This window comes from Echinops telfairi, unplaced genomic scaffold, assembly GCF_000313985.2.
Source record: "Echinops telfairi isolate 266 unplaced genomic scaffold, ASM31398v2 ScPeMD7_655;HRSCAF=1070, whole genome shotgun sequence".
Taxonomy (NCBI): Eukaryota; Metazoa; Chordata; class Mammalia; order Afrosoricida; family Tenrecidae; genus Echinops; species Echinops telfairi.
In genome coordinates, this window is record NW_022104553.1 from 921825 (window position 1) to 938808 (window position 16984).

The 16984-nt window shown below is 40.8% G+C and overlaps 1 pseudogene; it reads right to left on the bottom strand.

The window, feature by feature from the left end:
• Window positions 1–9: 9 nt before the first annotated feature.
• LOC101647458 lies at window positions 10–899 on the bottom strand (annotated as a pseudogene).
• Between the last annotated feature and the right edge of the window lie 16085 nt (window positions 900–16984).

Sequence of the window (16984 nt, forward strand, 5' to 3'; positions counted from 1 at the left end):
GGTTGATGTAACCTCAACATCAGCCTGATAAGGGACTTCAGGAACTTGACCATAAGCAGGAGGTTCTTGTTCATCCTGCAAAGGGGGTGAGGAAGCCTTGGTTGATGATTTGGCTTAAATGTCTTTGGAGTTGGGACTTTTATCTACATGGACAGATGTTTGGCTCAGAGCCTGCATTTCTGCCACCGCTCCAGAATAAGCAACAGGTCAGGCACCACAGTGTCTTTGGAAGCCTGTATTCTCAGCACCTCTTCAGAAAAAAAATCGGTATACTTGTTGCCACATCCACCATTAAAACGTCAGATTGCTCAAAATGAACAGATGGAATGACATCTAACATCTGGGCAGCAAGCTGAGCTGGGTCAGCTGGGACATGGGCAAACTCTTGAGGGACAGTTGCTTGGTGATGGTGATTCAGGTGGGGTGGTAGCCTTAGGGGTGGGTGGTTTTGTAGGTGCACCACAAACTACTTCAGATACATCCACAGACTTCAGGAGTTCAGCAGGAACTGATGGAAACTGTGTGGTTTTGTTGCTAAATAGCGGTTCACGTACATTGTCCTGCTGGGTATCTGTAGATTTTTCCATTTGTGTCATGACATGTTCTGGAAAAATTGGAGCTGGTCTTTCTGGCTTCTTCACAAGGTCTTGTTTCTTTTCTTCTGCTGTTCTTTCTGACCACTTCTCAACTTTAATCGGATGAAATTTCTTACCCGGTTCTTTGAGATCCATGGGAGTGTTTCCTTCTCTAAGCAAAATACGCCCTTTAAAACAAACTGCAGCAAACTGGGTGGTGTTTGGTGGGTTGGTTTTGAGAATGGCTCTCTAAGTCCCTTGAATAGTCTTGAGGCCATAGGCTACAACAAGCCTGGGCTGGAAGAAATCATTTTGGCAGGACATCTGTAATCACGAGTCTACTGCTCTCTGGCTATGCTTTACTTAGCTTCCTCGTTGACCCCTTGCTGGCAGCTCCTCTCATCACTGTTTCTTAGGGATGCGTAGTATTCTATTGTGTGCATATCCCAGAGTTGTTTAATCCACTTATCTCTTGATGGAAATTTCGGCTGGTTCCGTTTCTTTGAAACTGTGAAGTATGTTGTGATGAACATTGGAGCACAAATGTCTGGCCATGGCCTGTTTTTTAAATTCCTTCTGGGTTTATGTCCAGTATTGGAATTGATGGGTCCTAAGATAACTCTATTTCCATCTGTTTTAACTATCACCCAATCGCCTCCCACAGTGGCTGTCCATGTCTACAAGACCACCAGCAGTGCATGAGTGTTCCTATCTCAGAATACCCCCTTCAACATTTGTTAGTTTCTGTTTGTTTGTTTGTTATTTTAATTGGGCTATCCTTGTGGGTGTAAGATGGATCTCATAGTTGCTTTTATTTGCATTTTCCAGATGGCTAATGGTCAAGAACATTTTCTCATATGTTTATTGGACATTCAGATTTCCTCCTTTATGAACCTTCTGTTCAAGTCTTTTGCCCGCCTTCTCAGCGGGCTATTCATTTTTATCTTGTTTATCTTGTTGTAAGGATCTGTAGATATTAGTAATAAGCCTTTCATCTGATATGTCATTACTAAATATCTCTTCCTAGTCTTGGGCTCTCTTATTATTCTCTTGAAGTATTTTTCATGTACACAGTGTCGTATCTTTAGGATGTCACACACATCTATTTTACCTTCCTCTGGGTGTGTATCCTTCATTACTGATAGCCCATGTATTCCCTATGCTAAGGTTCTTAGCTTTGTCCCAATTTTTTTCATTGATGATCCAGATAGTTTTGGGTTTGACCTCGAGCTTTGTGATCCACTTTGAATTTGTCCTTCTGTATGGGGTAAGGCAAGGGTCTTCCTTAATTCTTCTGCAGATTGATATCCAATTTTTCCAGCACCACTTGTTTAAAAGGGCACCTATTTCCCATTTGATATTTTTGGGGGCTCTTATAAAAGATCAGTTGTGTGTCTTCTGCAGTTTTTTATTTCTGGATTTTCTGTTCTTATCCATTGGTTTGAGTATCTATCATTACCATTTTTTACCAGTACCAGTTTTTTGTTTGTTTGTTTGTTTTTTAACAACTGTGGCTGTATAATAAGTTTTAAAGTCAGGCAATGCAAGCCCGCCAACTTTATTCTTCTTGAAAAGTTCTTTGCCAATTCTGGGCTTCTTCCCTTTCCATATGAAATAGGCGATCAGTTTTTCTATTTCTTTGAAAAATGATGCTGGTATTTGTATCGGGATTGCATTGAACCTATATAGTGCCTTAGGTAGGATTGACATCTTTACAATATTGAGTCTACTAATCCACAAACATATAACATTTTTCCAATTTTGAAGGTCCCTTTTGTTTATTTGTAATGATTTCCTGTAGTTTTCCTCATACCTATCTTTTGGGGATTTTTGGTTAGGTATATCCCTAGACATATCAATTTATGCTTGGCTATTATGAAGGATACTACCTTCTTGATCTCTTTTTCTGTAACCCCATTAGTTATATGTAACAATCCAATTGACTTCCGCTTGTTGATCCTATATCCTCCCACTCTACCATATTCCAGTGCTCTTCCAGCACTCCTATTGTGGAGCTTTTGGGTTCTCAAGATATAAAATCATATTATCTGCAAATAACTATAATTTCACTTCTTGCCAAAGATGTATACCCTTGATACCCTTCCATTGCCTTATATTATTAGCTAGAAACTCCAGGACAATGTTGAATAAGGTGGGGACAAGGGGCATCATTGTCTGGTTCCCTTTTTCAGTGGGAATTTTTTCATCTTTTCTCCATTGATTAAAGAGTGGCTGTTGGATTTTCGTATATAGCTTTAATTATATTGATGTAATTTCCTTCAAGTCTTATCTTCCTGAGTGTCTTAATTAGGAACAAGTTTTGAATGTTGTCAAATGCTTTTTCTGCATCTATTGATTTTATCATGTAGTTCCTTTCTGTTTTATTTTCTCAATATGGTGGATAATGTTGATGGATTTTCAAATGTTGAACCATCCCTGCATCCCTGGTATGAATCTTGCTTGGTCATGATTAATTATTCTTTTTATATACTTTTGTATTCTATCGGACAAGATGTTGTTAAGAATTTTTGCCTGTGTGTTCATTGGACACATCGGCCTGTAGTTCTCTATTCTTCTCAGATCCTTGCCCAGTTTTGGTATTTGTGTTATATTTGCTACATAGAATGTTTTGGGAGTTTATCAACTTTTTCTATGTTCTGGAAGAGCTTGTGTAGAGTTGGTGTCAGCTCTTCCCTGACTGGTTGGTAGCATTCTCATGTGAGGCTATCTGGGCCAGGGCTTTTCTTAGCTGGTAGTTCTTTGATAACCTTATCTATTTCTTCTTTTGCTATGGGCCTATTCAAGTTCTTGACATCCATATGAGATAATCTGGAAAGGGTTTGTATTTCTAGACATTTGTCCAAGACTTCCAAGTTGTTGCATTTCTTGGAGTACAGTCCTTCATATGACTGCGTACTTAGTCTTTTAATTTCATTAGGGTCTGTTATAATTTCCACTGTTTCATCCCTCAACCTGGATATTGACATCTGTCCTTGCTATCTTTGTTAGGTTTGCCAATGGTTTGTCGATTGTGTTAATCTTTTCAAAGTACCAGCTTTTCGCTGTGGTGATTTTCTCCATTTTGGGGGTGGTGGTGGTGGTGGTGTTTTCTCACTCACTTATCTTTGCCCTGAATTTTTTATTTCTTTTCTTTTGCTACTAGAGGATTATTCTGTTCACCCTGCTCCAAATGCTGAAGGTTTTGTGATAGGGTATGCACCATAAGTATTCTCTTCCTTCTGTGCATTTATCGCTATCAGGCATCCATTGATAACTACCATTGCTGTATCCCATAGGTTTTGGTATGTTGTATTCTCATTCTCATTGGTTTCTAGAAACTTCCCAATTTCATCTCTAATTTGAGCCAATACCCACTCCTTTTGAAGAAGTAAGTTATTCATCCTCCAAGTATTTGACCTTTTTAAAAAAAATTTTACTTTTGTTGATTTCCAGCTTTATGGCATAGTGGTCAGAGAAGAAAGTCTGAGTGAGCACTATAGGTTTGAATTTGCTAAAACTTTACTTGTGTCCCAGTATGTGGTCTATTTTCAAATACATGCCATGTAAAGTAGAAAAGAATGTGAATTTTTTTGTAGCTGGGTGGAAAGCTCTGAATATGTCTTTCAGATTGAGTTGTCTAATTGTAGAGTTAAGTTCTGTAGCCTACTTGTTGAGCTTCTTTCCCATTGATCTATCTTTCTTAGAACATGATGTATTGAAGTCTCCCACTGTGATTGTTGATCTCGCGATTTCTTTTTTCATCTTTTACAGGATTTGATTGACATATCTCACAGGCCTTTCATTGGGCGCATATATGTTTTTTATGCACACTGGCTCTTGGTGTACTGATCACTTAAGCATTATAAAATGTTCATATTTATCTCTTGGTATATCCTGCACCTTGAAATAGGTTTTGACAGAGATTAGAATTACAACTACTGCTTTATTTTAGATTGGCACTAGCTTGATATACCTTCTGTCAACCTTTGATCCTCAACCTATTTTTGTCTGTGACCTTGAGATATGTCTCTACAGACAACAGTTTGCTGGGTTTTGTTTCCTAATCTAGTCTGATAGCCTTTTTCTTTTGATGGAGGACCCCAGACCATTAATTTTCAGAGTTATTACATCCATCTGTGGATTATTTGCCCCCATCTTGTACCTTTTTCTGATAGACATTTTCCTTCCTCCCTCCTTAGTAATGTGTTATGTATGTGTGAAGGGATTAATTCTTGCCTTCTTTTCACCATTGGATCAAAGACGCCTTGATCATTACTTTCGTTCCTTCTGACTTCTGGATAGTGTCACACTATGTTTTGGTCTCATGTTTGTGCTCTGGGAATGTTAGTCTTCTGACCAAAGTGAGTTGGAACGTAATTTTTGTAGTGCTGCAGGGTTTTTTTTGTTTGTCTTTCATGTATTCTCTAAATTTTTCCTGATCTGGGAAATCCTTACCTCTCCATCTATTTTGATGGAAAGTTTGGTGGGATAGAGGATTCTCAGGTTACCTTTATTGTACTTCAACTTTTGGAAGATGCTACATCAATCTCTCCTCTTCTTCATGGTTTCTGCTGAAAAGTCTGAGCATATGCTTATCTGATTACCCTTATAGGTGACTGCATTTTTTTTTCTCTAGCAGCTCTTATGATTTTTTTCCTTTTCCTCAAAGTTGGATAATTTGACTACTATATGTCTTGGTGTGTTCTTCTTGGGGTTCAGTCTAATTGATGTTCTCTCTGCTGCCTGGATGATGATCTGTCTCCTTCATTAAATTGCGGATGTTTTCTGCCAGGAATTCCCTTGTTATCTTGACAGTTTTTTTTTTTAATTGTGTCTCACTCTGGGATCCCTATTATTCAAATATTATTTCTCTTCATAGCCTCACCCATTGTTCTCAGGTTTTCTTCAGGTTCTTTGAGATCTTGTTTGATTGTCTTTACATTTGTTGAATTCTGCTTGTCTCTCTTTGACATAGCTGATATAATTCTCTACCTCTTTCAGGCAGTTGATAAGGTATTTTACTGTTTGTTTTGCTTCTACTGTGTTGGCCCACTTAGTAAGTGGACTCTATCCTCTCTATTTTTTTTCATTTTTGTTTGTATTAATACCCTCATATCCTGTATGATTCTCTGCAGCATACTGAAGATTTATTTCTGTGGTAGTTCACAGTATATTTCTTCTAAGTATGTTGTTAGGTTCAGATCCTCTTCACACATTGCGTTTTGTTTCTCTTGCTTTCTTGTAGTGGCTGCTGTGTGGGTTGTTATTTGCATGGCATTTGGGTGGAGTTCAGTGCCATTTTCCTGGGAGTCCAGGAGCCATAATTTTTCTTTCTCAGAGGCTAGTAGGAATGATTCTAAGGGCTACCTGGAGCCAGCTGAACTGCAGGCTCAAAGTGCTTCTCTATCATACTGGGGTTAACTCTTTTCCTAGCCTGACGGAGCTATCTATTTGGAGGGCTATGAAGGTGGCTCTCTCAGGCCATGTGGGTGGGGCAATTGTGTGCAGCAAGGGTTTTGATAGGCAGGCTGATCACATGCAGCAAAGGCCTGCGCTCACAGACCTTAGCAGGGGAAGGAACTACTCAATGGACTATACATACAGACTGGTCTCAGGTTTCGATCACTAGCAGCAGCAGCTGCTGTGAACAGCGAGGGTGGAACTGGGCAGAGCACTCAAGCACAGATAGACCAGCATTCACAGGGACCCAGGTGTAGAGGTTTATGGGTGTATATATTTAGTTGGTAAGTTGGTGAAGAATACGTATTGTTGAGGTGTAGAAAGCAGGTTCTAGATGTTTTGGTGGTTGAGGTATGTGATGGGTATGTTAAATCTACCAGGGTCCCTTATTGATCCTGTAAATTGTGGAAGGGAGAATTCAGACCTTTAATTGTTTGTGCTTTTAACACAAGGCCCCTTCATAGTAGGTTGCTGCACAACTTCTAGTTCTCCTCTATTTAAGTACAGTCCACGGTAGATATAGGCTATTATTGTCGGTGTCCCTGGCAGGAGGGATTCTGATCAGAAGGTGGTCTGAGTGGGTCAGTGGTACCCCATATTCACTGACTTCTTTGCAAGGGGTGGGAAGGTAGCTGAGTAACCCTGACATGATGACTCCCAATTCCTGTGGTGGGGAAAGGAGCCCAGCATTTTCTTTCTCAGCAGCTAATGTGAATAGGTCTAACAACTATCTGGAGCTAGCTTTGCTACGAGTTTGAGTTGTGTCTCTGTCTCCCTGGGGGCTCTTTCTCTCCCTAGAAAGTTGCAATTTTACTTGGTGTGTAAAAGGAGGTTGTGTGTTGCTGATGTGAAGGGAACAGGTCCCAGAGGTTAGCATGGTTGGAGTAATGGAGGAGTATAATGAATACACCAGGGCCCCTTGTCGACCCTGCATATTATGTAGGGGCAGTGTTTGGTGGTATGATGCTTTACTCCTTCTGGTCTTACAGGGTGTCAAGAGTAGGTAAAATTCAGGTAAGGGAGATGATTTGGTGTATAGTATGGCGAGGGGGGCTTTATTCTTGTAATTGAGTTAACTATCTTGAGAGAATATACTTCTGGTGAATCAGATTAGAAGTGGTGGGGATGTTGGAGGTGACCAAGTGGGGATAGGCAGATAGCATCTATTCCTGTCACCTACCTAAGTATCCTAAGGGGATGGAGTATAGCAATGTCTTACTTAACAGGCCAGTGACATATGTGCAAGGCTTGTTTTGCTGGCTTACTATTATATGGTCTTTGAATAGTCTTTCAAAGATTGTTTGTCAAGCCTAACCTGGTAAAATCTGTTTTTGGCCAAAGCTTTTGACTTTTAGCTCCTGGTGAATTTTCCTGATTTATGATGTTAAAGCTTTCTTAATGAATCAGGCATATGGTGGCTTAGATTCAAAGTTATGAAAAGGAACCCAGCCTCAGATGACTGTTTTTAAGGTTATTTTGTTTGTTTGTTTTATAGGGGCTGTGCCACGTTGTCTCCCAGGAAAGGTGGACTAGATTGGCTGAGTGAGTTTGGGGCTCACTGGGTCTGAGTTCTCCCAGCTGTCCTACTGGCTCACTCCAGGCTCATTCACATCATACCACCAAACACTGCCCTTACATAATATGCCGGTTCTACAAGGGGCCCTGTTGTATTCACCTGATTTTAGGAAATTTGTGTCTAATTATCTTTCATGATCTATACTGGCATGCCATGCTTGGAGCTGGAGAAGGGAAAAAAGTGTAACAGATGTGGTCCCATTGTTCCTGGGCAAGGAAGGGAGGTGTAAAGACCATGGATGTACGAGTGGAGAGGGGAGCAGAAAGGGCATCACTAGAGTGAGCTCTCATGGAGGATCTCCATAGGCCTGGGAAAATGACCACCCTTCGACATCACTCTGGGAAAATTAAAGCACACTGTTAGGTCTCAGATCTCAAGTATAGGAAGGGGTAGCAGATACTGTCCCACTTGTCCTCACAAGGGATGTGAAAAGCTCACAGGCAGGTGGGTGAACTTAGAGCTCTGTGGGCAAAAATCATAAGGGGAGGTTTTAACCACAAACCCAAGGACACCAGGTGTTATAGTTAAAGTTTATTTTGACAATCTGGCTGATAAACACATGTGGGGTTAATTGAAGGGTGGAGGGATAAATGGCTCAGTGAGCTTCACCTTTTGAGGTCTTGGGTCTCTTGCTTTGTGATGGTCGGAATAGGGTGCAGCTGTCTTAGTCAGTTCCCTGCTTCATCTGGCAAGGCTCACTTCCTGCAAGAAATCCCCAAAGAGAAGCCACATGAACCTAACCTAATGCAGCCCTGGGTGGTGCTTGAGCAGCTGTGTGGAGACCCCTTCCAGCACTGAGATGCTCACATGTTCACTAATTCGGCTTTCCTCCTGCAGTCAGTGTCATAGTGTGTGTTTTGTGAACTGGAGGAGGACTTTGTGGATTGGTCTTGGACATATGGGCTAATGTTGGACTTGTGGACTTGGGCAGTACTGGGTTGGGATGTTTTCTTGATGTGCACTTAACCATTATATAAAACTCTCTCTTATACATGAGTTTCTGTAGATTTGTTTCTCTAAAGCACCCAAACTAACACACCAGGATTCTATGTCTAGCACCCATCCTCCCAATATTGGCCTCCTGACCTCTTAGTTTTCCTATCAATGGGTGTACCAGGTGGTTGATTCTACATGGGAACCTTCTTGAGACTCCTATTTCTGAATTTTAAAAAGAAAACACTATTGGTAATGAACTTAACTTTTATGAATGAAGCTCCTATACAAGATTTTGGGTGTAGGTTGCCAGGATTCAAAGAGAAATCTAAACTTCTATGTCAACACTATTGTTATCACTACTTGGAATAATGCCCACAGTAATTGAAATGGATCACATGCCTCTAAAGACCGTCCTTGCCAGTTGCCAGCAGTGATCATTTACTTACTCCAATTTATATATTTTGTGATTGTAAGTAACATTTAGCCAATAATCAACTACTATTAAGTTGATGTGACTCATAGCAACCCCATGTGTTTCTATAGCATTTTCATTGGCTAATTTTGGGGGGAAATAGATTGACAGGCACTTCTGAGATGCCTCTGGGTGAGCTCGTACCTCTGGCCTTTTGATTAGAAGCCAAGTGTTTTAACTACTTGAATCACCCAGGGATTCTGATTAACATTTAATGAGTACTTATTACATGGCAATGTGAATAAAAGTGCTTTATATCCTTTCGAAAACCCATATTACAGATAGGGAACTGAGGCTTAAATCGGTTAACTTGCCCAAGTTTTCAAGTTGGTATGTCATCGACACTGTATTTGAAATGAGACCTACCTAATTCAAATACCATTGTCTAGCTTGCTAAGGCTCTCAATAGTAAAAATCATAAGATTGCTATATGAGTTAGAGACAATGTGAAGCCAGTGAATTTAATTTTGATCTGGATATTAATTTCCAGCAATTTATGCAGTGAAGCTCTTAGCAGCATTTAGCCTGAACTTTGCTTTTAAAATTTTCATAGTGGATTTGTATTCCTATAGACAGCATTGTTATGCTTTATTTATTGCTATTGTTTGCAAAATGGCATCACTAATGTGTTTCAAATAGATTTGTAGACAAGGATAGTTAAGCAAATGAATAATAATTGGGAAATTGCTTCTGATGATGATTTTTAACTCTAGCCTCTGATTCTGTGTGCTGTAAGTGCAGTGGGGCCTTCAGTCATATGGCCTCCCTGTAGCTGAAGATTTCCTCTGCCTTTAATTTCATGTATGATATTGGGTTACTCTGTTCCCCCCTGGGCCTTGGTTTCCTGATCTAAAGTACCAGGGACCTTCTGGCTCTAATATTCTGTTTTTTCTCTGGACAGCTGCTAGTAGTCCATTAACAAGTCTCTTAAGAGTCCCTGGCTCTGTGCTTCTATAGCTTCATTGTTAGAGAACAGAGCACTGATGCTTCAGTGCTAGAATACTTGCTTTCTGTGCAAGAGATTAAGGTTTGTTTCCCAATCAATGAATCTCATGCACAGCCACCACCTGTCTGTCATTGGAGGCTTGCATGTTACAATCATGCTGACCAAGTTTTTGTGGACCTTCCAAATTAAGACAAACTAGAAAGATGCCTGGAGATCTACTTCCACATATCCCTCAATCTGGGTCCAATCCACACTGATCAGGAGGACACTGTAGGAGTGGACAACATTGTATTTCATCATGCATGGAGTCACTTCAGTAAAGGGCCCACTCAATGGCAAACAACAACAATAGCTACAATTGTTAGGAGATTCTCTTTTTAAAACAGGAACCGATTTATATTTTGCAAAACCTGTGCTTCTCAGGCTCTGGCACTTGTTAGCACAAATCTCTTATTAATAAAAATGAAATGACAGCCAATCAATAAGATGTTTCTGAAAGAATGAAATAATGAGAACTCAGAATGCATTGAGGATAGGGTTCACATAAAACCTCACCTGGATAAAGTAAGTATCTGATGTGCACTTAATGAGTGAATCAGTGAAGGTATGAGTGAGTGAGTGGTTAAATTCCAGGATGCAAAAGGAATTCATACTTATTTTTACTTTAAAGGAATTGATGGATTATCTTGGGACAATATATATAGTTATTTCATTTAATAGTACAGATATGTTCTATATATTCTTCTAATATAGAACAAGACCAGATGAGGATAACTGCTTATGGCTCCTGATTTATGATTAAGATTTATGACCAGAGCAAATGACATTCCTTAGAATCAAATAGAGTGAGAACAGAGGCAGAAGCCATGTAGGATGAAAATATCAGAAGAGTTTTCCCATTACTGAAGAAGGAAACAAAGAGTTTTCATCTGTTATCAAAATGAAGAGTTTTGGTGTTTGTTTTCTTTAAATAAAATTCTATGTGACAGTCTGGTTCAATTGGGATAATATAAAACCAGCAGATTTTTAAAAAATACATAATGTTCAGGTAAAATATTCTGTAGCTATGGATATGATTACTGAGTTTAGATAATGACTCTAAAACTGGCTCAGTTGTTATTGCTGGCTGAATGCAATCTGCCCCCAACTCATGGTGACCCCATGCACAATGGCCCAAAATGTTTCCCAGTCCTGTGCCATCCCCAAGATCAACTTTTATTGGACCATTGTGACCAATAGGGTTTTCACAGGCTGATTTTCAGGAGATCTCCAGGACTTTATTTGTAACCTTCTTAATCTGGAAGATCTGCTGAAACCTGTTAAGCATCACAGCAACACGTGTGCAAGCATCCAGTGACAGATTAATGCACCGCGATGTGGCAGCATAAGCAGTACATTGATCAGGAATTGAACCTAGGTCTCCATCATGGAAGGCAAGCATTCTTCCACCAACCAATCAGTGTTCACCACCCCTCACCTCCACTGACAAAATATGAGTTACAACCGCTTACCACATTTTAGATTTTTTGTAATGACTAATATTTTCTTTGTTGTTGTTTTTAAAATCAGCCTCTGTCTTGGTCAAGAAAGAGTGATTCAGGGACTGTCTGCATCTCTGCTGTGTGGACTGGGCAAGCATATTTTTCCATGTGTCCTGCTAGACAGAAGCTTAGGGAGGTCATTACTGTTGTTCGAAGTTTGAATAGGGGACGACCAGGGGATGGGTTTTCTGCTGTGTGTCAATCCAGCATCACCGCTGCCTCTTCTGCACTGCCAGAGAAATGCCTGCAGTTTCTTTCAACGTGTGGTCCAGAGTCAGGACTTTCCAGTGAAAGCAGCAGGAAGGACCTCTCCGAGAGCTGAGATAATTGTCTGTGCCTTTGTTGAGGGTAGGGCAAGGAAGGGTCTCACCAAAGCCAGGTGGCTGCAATCATGATTAGGGCTGCCCCAAGTCTTTGACGCTCTCCTGAGAACCACTTGCTCCTTGGCTTCAGGCAGCTGAAATCTGGCTTGCAGCTTCCTAGGCATTCTCACTCTTCCAGATTTCAAGAGAACACACTTCCCAATTGATTTCCGCAGCCCTGCCCAGCAGGGGTGTGATTATTTGGATCATCTCTTTCTGCTTGAAATGCTTGGTGTGTGTCATTTTCCCCCCCTGAATGCACACCAACTGTGAGAACATCTTCCCCTTGATGTGCATTGTAAGGAAAACTGGGGCTTTCATATGGCACTGTCCACCCTCACTTCTAGATAAACCTGAGCCCCAGGATGTTGGCAGTTTGCTCCCAAGAGCAAACCCAACCCCCAACCTGAAGCCCACAGGAGTCATCCAGGGACGAGTATTACACAGGAAGTTTATCAGAAACAGTGACGGATGAGGAGATGACACTCTCAATGGTTTGTACGCAGGTGTGGTATTGAACAGGCTTCACAGGAGTGTCAACACGAAGGTGGCAAGGGAGAAAGGCTTGGTGATCTATTTATGGAGATCAAACAATTACAACCCACAGGTCACAACATTTGGATCCCATTGTACATGGGGGTCACCAGATCTAAGGGCCTACTTGATGCCAGCTAACAGCAACAATGTCACAACAAACACGGAGTATTGCATTGTCTTTTTGGGAAAGCATCATGCATGGATTCAATTTGCACTGACTGAGCTAGAACATAGCTTCTATATCACTAGAAACACTATGCAACATGGATTTTCAGTCAGTTGACTAATATGTTTCATTTTTTCAATCCGCATTAGACGTGCTGTACAAGCACATGATGCCATGGCTTCATGATTAGGGTGGGAGTGGGGGGGAATACCAACCTGTCCCTTGGCTTTGGGTTTAGTTTTATGACATACTTTGACCAATGGTATTTTAGCCACCATTGCAAAGAGACACTTTTACCGGTTCATTCTCTTGTACATTTACCATCACCAGGAGAACACACCTGTCTTAGGCTTGGTTCTCTAGAAATGCAAAAACAGTGAACCTTACATATGTATGTAGACTTGGCAAGCCCTCAATCAGCCTTGAGGTTTCTCTTGACACATGTAGCTGCAGGGACAGATGACCCCAAGATTGGCAAGCTGAGAATGGAGGCTGAAAACTTCAAGGTAGCCAGGTAATATAACAAATTGCTAACGTATGTCCAAAGAAACGAGGTCAGATGATGAGCCATATGCAGGGTACAGATTAAGTAAATAGCCAGAGAACTTTGCTAACATGCGCATATATATTGGCTACAGGAGACACCCCTGTGTAAACTCCCTTTGAAATGATTAGCAGATCTCATCATGGAGTTGATTACATTATATCAGACCTCAACATGGGGTATGTAACCGCCAAGCCACTGATAACCATGGCCTAGCCAAACTGACACAACCTTAACCATGGCAGCATCCTCAAGAACCAATGTTTCTCCATCCTGGCTCCAGAATGAAGAACACAGAGCCAAGATGCAACACTTATTCGCAGGGAAATACTTGAGCGTTACATGAGTGTTAAGCAAATGCTGTTGTTGCTTTCCAATAACAGTTTGAGGTTATCATGAAGAAAATTTGTGACAATAGCTCTCTGATAGAGGTTGCATACACCATATCATGGATATTATACTTTATGGAATATTGAATACATTTTTCAGGAAAGTTTTGAATTTATTGTCCTTAGATCCAAATGAATATGCAAAATGAGATTCCAATCCCCTCTCCTTTACTCAAAACTTTGTTTCAATTTTATTTCATAAGTAAAAGTAATGCCACTTGTTTTCTACCTGGTATCCATCCAATTTATGTCATGAACTTTCGTCTTAAAAGCCTTCCTTCTCAGTTTTTAAAAACTGCTCTTTGTATATAATTATTTGGCTAGTCTTATCTTCCATTTTACGTCTCTGATGAGATTTATACTGAAGATAAGTATCTTGAAGAATGAGCAAACTTTAAAAATGGCACGAACAAACTGAGAAATATACATCAGCATTCCTTTGGCACCATCTTCTAAAATTTCACACTTCAGGGATAAGCAAAATTCTTATCACTTGTTTCGTAGATTGCTTACCAACATTGTAAGTGAGCCAGTGCAAGAGGAAGGGCACTGTAGCTTCCAACAGCCCATGACAGGCAGCTTTTCAGAGGGCTATGGTGAAAGAAGGGACACTGAGACCTCACACTGACAGGTCCTGCGCCAGAGACTGACTGGCCTCCTACATACGTCTGTGCCTCTGACTTTCATATGTTGGGAAGGCAAATGTATCCATTGGCGTTTGGGCTTCCCGAGTTGAATAACCAATAATTATGTTGAATATCAACAATTATGAGGATGATGCAGGGCTGGGCAGTGTTTCATTCATATATATAAATATATAATCAAATCCTGAGTCAGAGCCGACTTGAAGGCAGCCAACAAATCATTTTTAGTGTAAAAAATCCTATCCTAAGGGAGTGCAGCCTAGGGAACATTAATGTTGTTATTGTTACAACTCCTTCCTTGACTTCAGATAGTGCTGTCTAGTAGTTAGAAGAATGCCACAACCTGGGATCAATCCAATACTTCAAACACTCAGCCTAGAAAAGGGGACCAAGATGTATCCCCCCATCAATGTCTTGTGATCCAGTGGCTTCCATGGGTATTCTACGCAACCTAGCCTTGCTTGGCCCCACTTCCCATTTTCTCCCTATGTCTTGTGGGGACAGAGTATAACCAGTTACTCACAGGTTGACTCTGACTCATGGTGACTCCATGTATATCAGAGTAGAAGTAGGTTCCCAGGACTGATTTTTCAGATGTGGATTGTCAAGTCTTGCTTTCAAAGTGCTTCTGAGTGAACTCAAACTTGTAACTCTTCGGTTAGCAGCTGAGCCTATTCACTGCTGGCAACACCCAGGCCCACTGAATGCAGTCTAGTATGATGAAAGGCACAGGACTTCTGTCGCAGCACTTACAAGTTGAGTGAGTCTGGGGAGGTTACTTATCTTATTTACAAAATGGAGAGGATAATAATAATACATACTATAACTGCTATAATAATAATACTGCTATAACTTAAATAACACAAGTGGGTAGCTTTAAGGAATATAGATTTATCTTCTCCCCGTTTAGGGGGCTTTAAGCCTGAATTCAACTCTAGAGTAAGGCTATTTCACAGTGTCCTCTCTGAGGGGAAGTCCTAATCCCTTTTCAACTTCTGTTTGTTGGTGATCTTCTCATAGCATCAATTTTGACCCATTTTTCCTTGTCTGGATTTTACTGCCCACCAAAAAATAAAAGCAAACCCATTGCCTTTGAGTTGATTCTAATTCATAGAGACTCTATTATAGGTTTTACAAAAGCTGTAAATCTTTATGGGAGCAGAGAGCCTCATCTTTTGCCCATTGAATAGCTGGTGAGTTTGAACTGTTGACTGCATAATTACCAGCCCACATTGACATTTCTTAATTAACATAACAAAGAGCATCTAATTTCCAGATGAGATCATATTCACAGGTGTAGGGCTTAAGGCTTACAGCACATAGTTTAGGGAACATAATGTAATCCATAACACCACTCTGCAGGTTGTTGTGAGAATTAAATCAGATGCTATCTACAAAGTGCAGTCTCTGCTGTATAATATGCTCTCAATGAATTATGACGTAAATGATAATAATGGGAATCTTTGAGCACAATTACAGTGAAGCCCTAAGTTTCAACTCTACCATCTGACCTCCGCATCAGTCCCTAAATAACTAGGATATTTGAGGATGAGGTGTCAGCATCTTGACTCATTGACCAGGTCCTAATGGACCTTATTAATACATCTTGGATGGTACAAACTGTTAATGAGCTCAACTGCTAACCAAAAGATTGGAGGTTCAAATCAAGCTAGTAGTGCCTTGGAAAAAGAGATCCAGCAATAAATATACTTCCAGGAAACCAGCCACTGAAAAGTCTATGGAGCACAATTCATCTCCTTTTCCTCTGCCTTCCTGTTCCTTCCCTTCTCCCCTCCTCCTTCTCCCCTCCCCCTTCCCCAATCCCCCATTTCCACATACACCCCTCCATGCATAGCTCTATGGTTGACAGAACTGGGCAGGAAACTCTAACTGATGCCTGAAGGAAAAGCAGTGGAGAATGAAATGGCATCTCGAACTCAACAGGGCTGGATTTTGATATCTTATTCCAGATCTGTTGGAGCTGCCCGAAGTTCCCCCACACCACTCTCTTTTGTGGTTCACAACACATGGCTGTCACGGTACACAAACTGTGTGGGGCTGCAGTATCCAGCTACAGGCAGGGTCACATCACTCACTAGCCACGCAGTGATGCGGTGTCTTCAATTCAGTCCATCTTGAAGGATGCACATCATGTGCTTCTCATGGCTTTGAAGTGTTCAGTGCCTGCTTTCCCTTTTCAAGTTGTGATGGTGGGGTTTGGAACACATGCATCTGCTGCTATTCTGCTTTAAATGTAACCTTTTAGGCTTCCTTATTCCTTTTAAAAAGCTCTGAAAGAGTGTAAGGTCATGAGGCAGGTGAGTAGACAAACCTCTTGAAGCTTGGTTGGGGAACTTCACCACACAGGCTCCACTCAACTTAGGGAAGAATGTCTTCTAGCTTCCTCAATCTTCATCTACCCTTTCTCATTTGTTCTGCAACTACAAATCATGACAAATGATTAGCACAAAACCAATCGCTGAAGGACAGGACACTCTGTTTGAGGAGTAACCAATAAATGGCTAACAGTATGATGAATTTCATGATATAATAATGGATTGGTTCATGGACCTGGGAATGGAAGTGGATATGACAGGGAACAAGTACCCAGAAAATTACGTTTGAGAGTTCTTGAGGGGGAAAAAACAAAACACTAAAAGAAAGAAATGAGCAGAATGGATCTAGAAAAAAACAGTTAAACCTGAGAAAATGACTTGAGAATGTCAGAGGCCTAAGCATGGTAGACTGCAGTCTATTCTTCAGGGGGCGGCGAGGCTGTATGGTGTGAAGAAGAAACACTGAAAGAAACAAAAGTGTGTAGGGAATCTTGGAACCT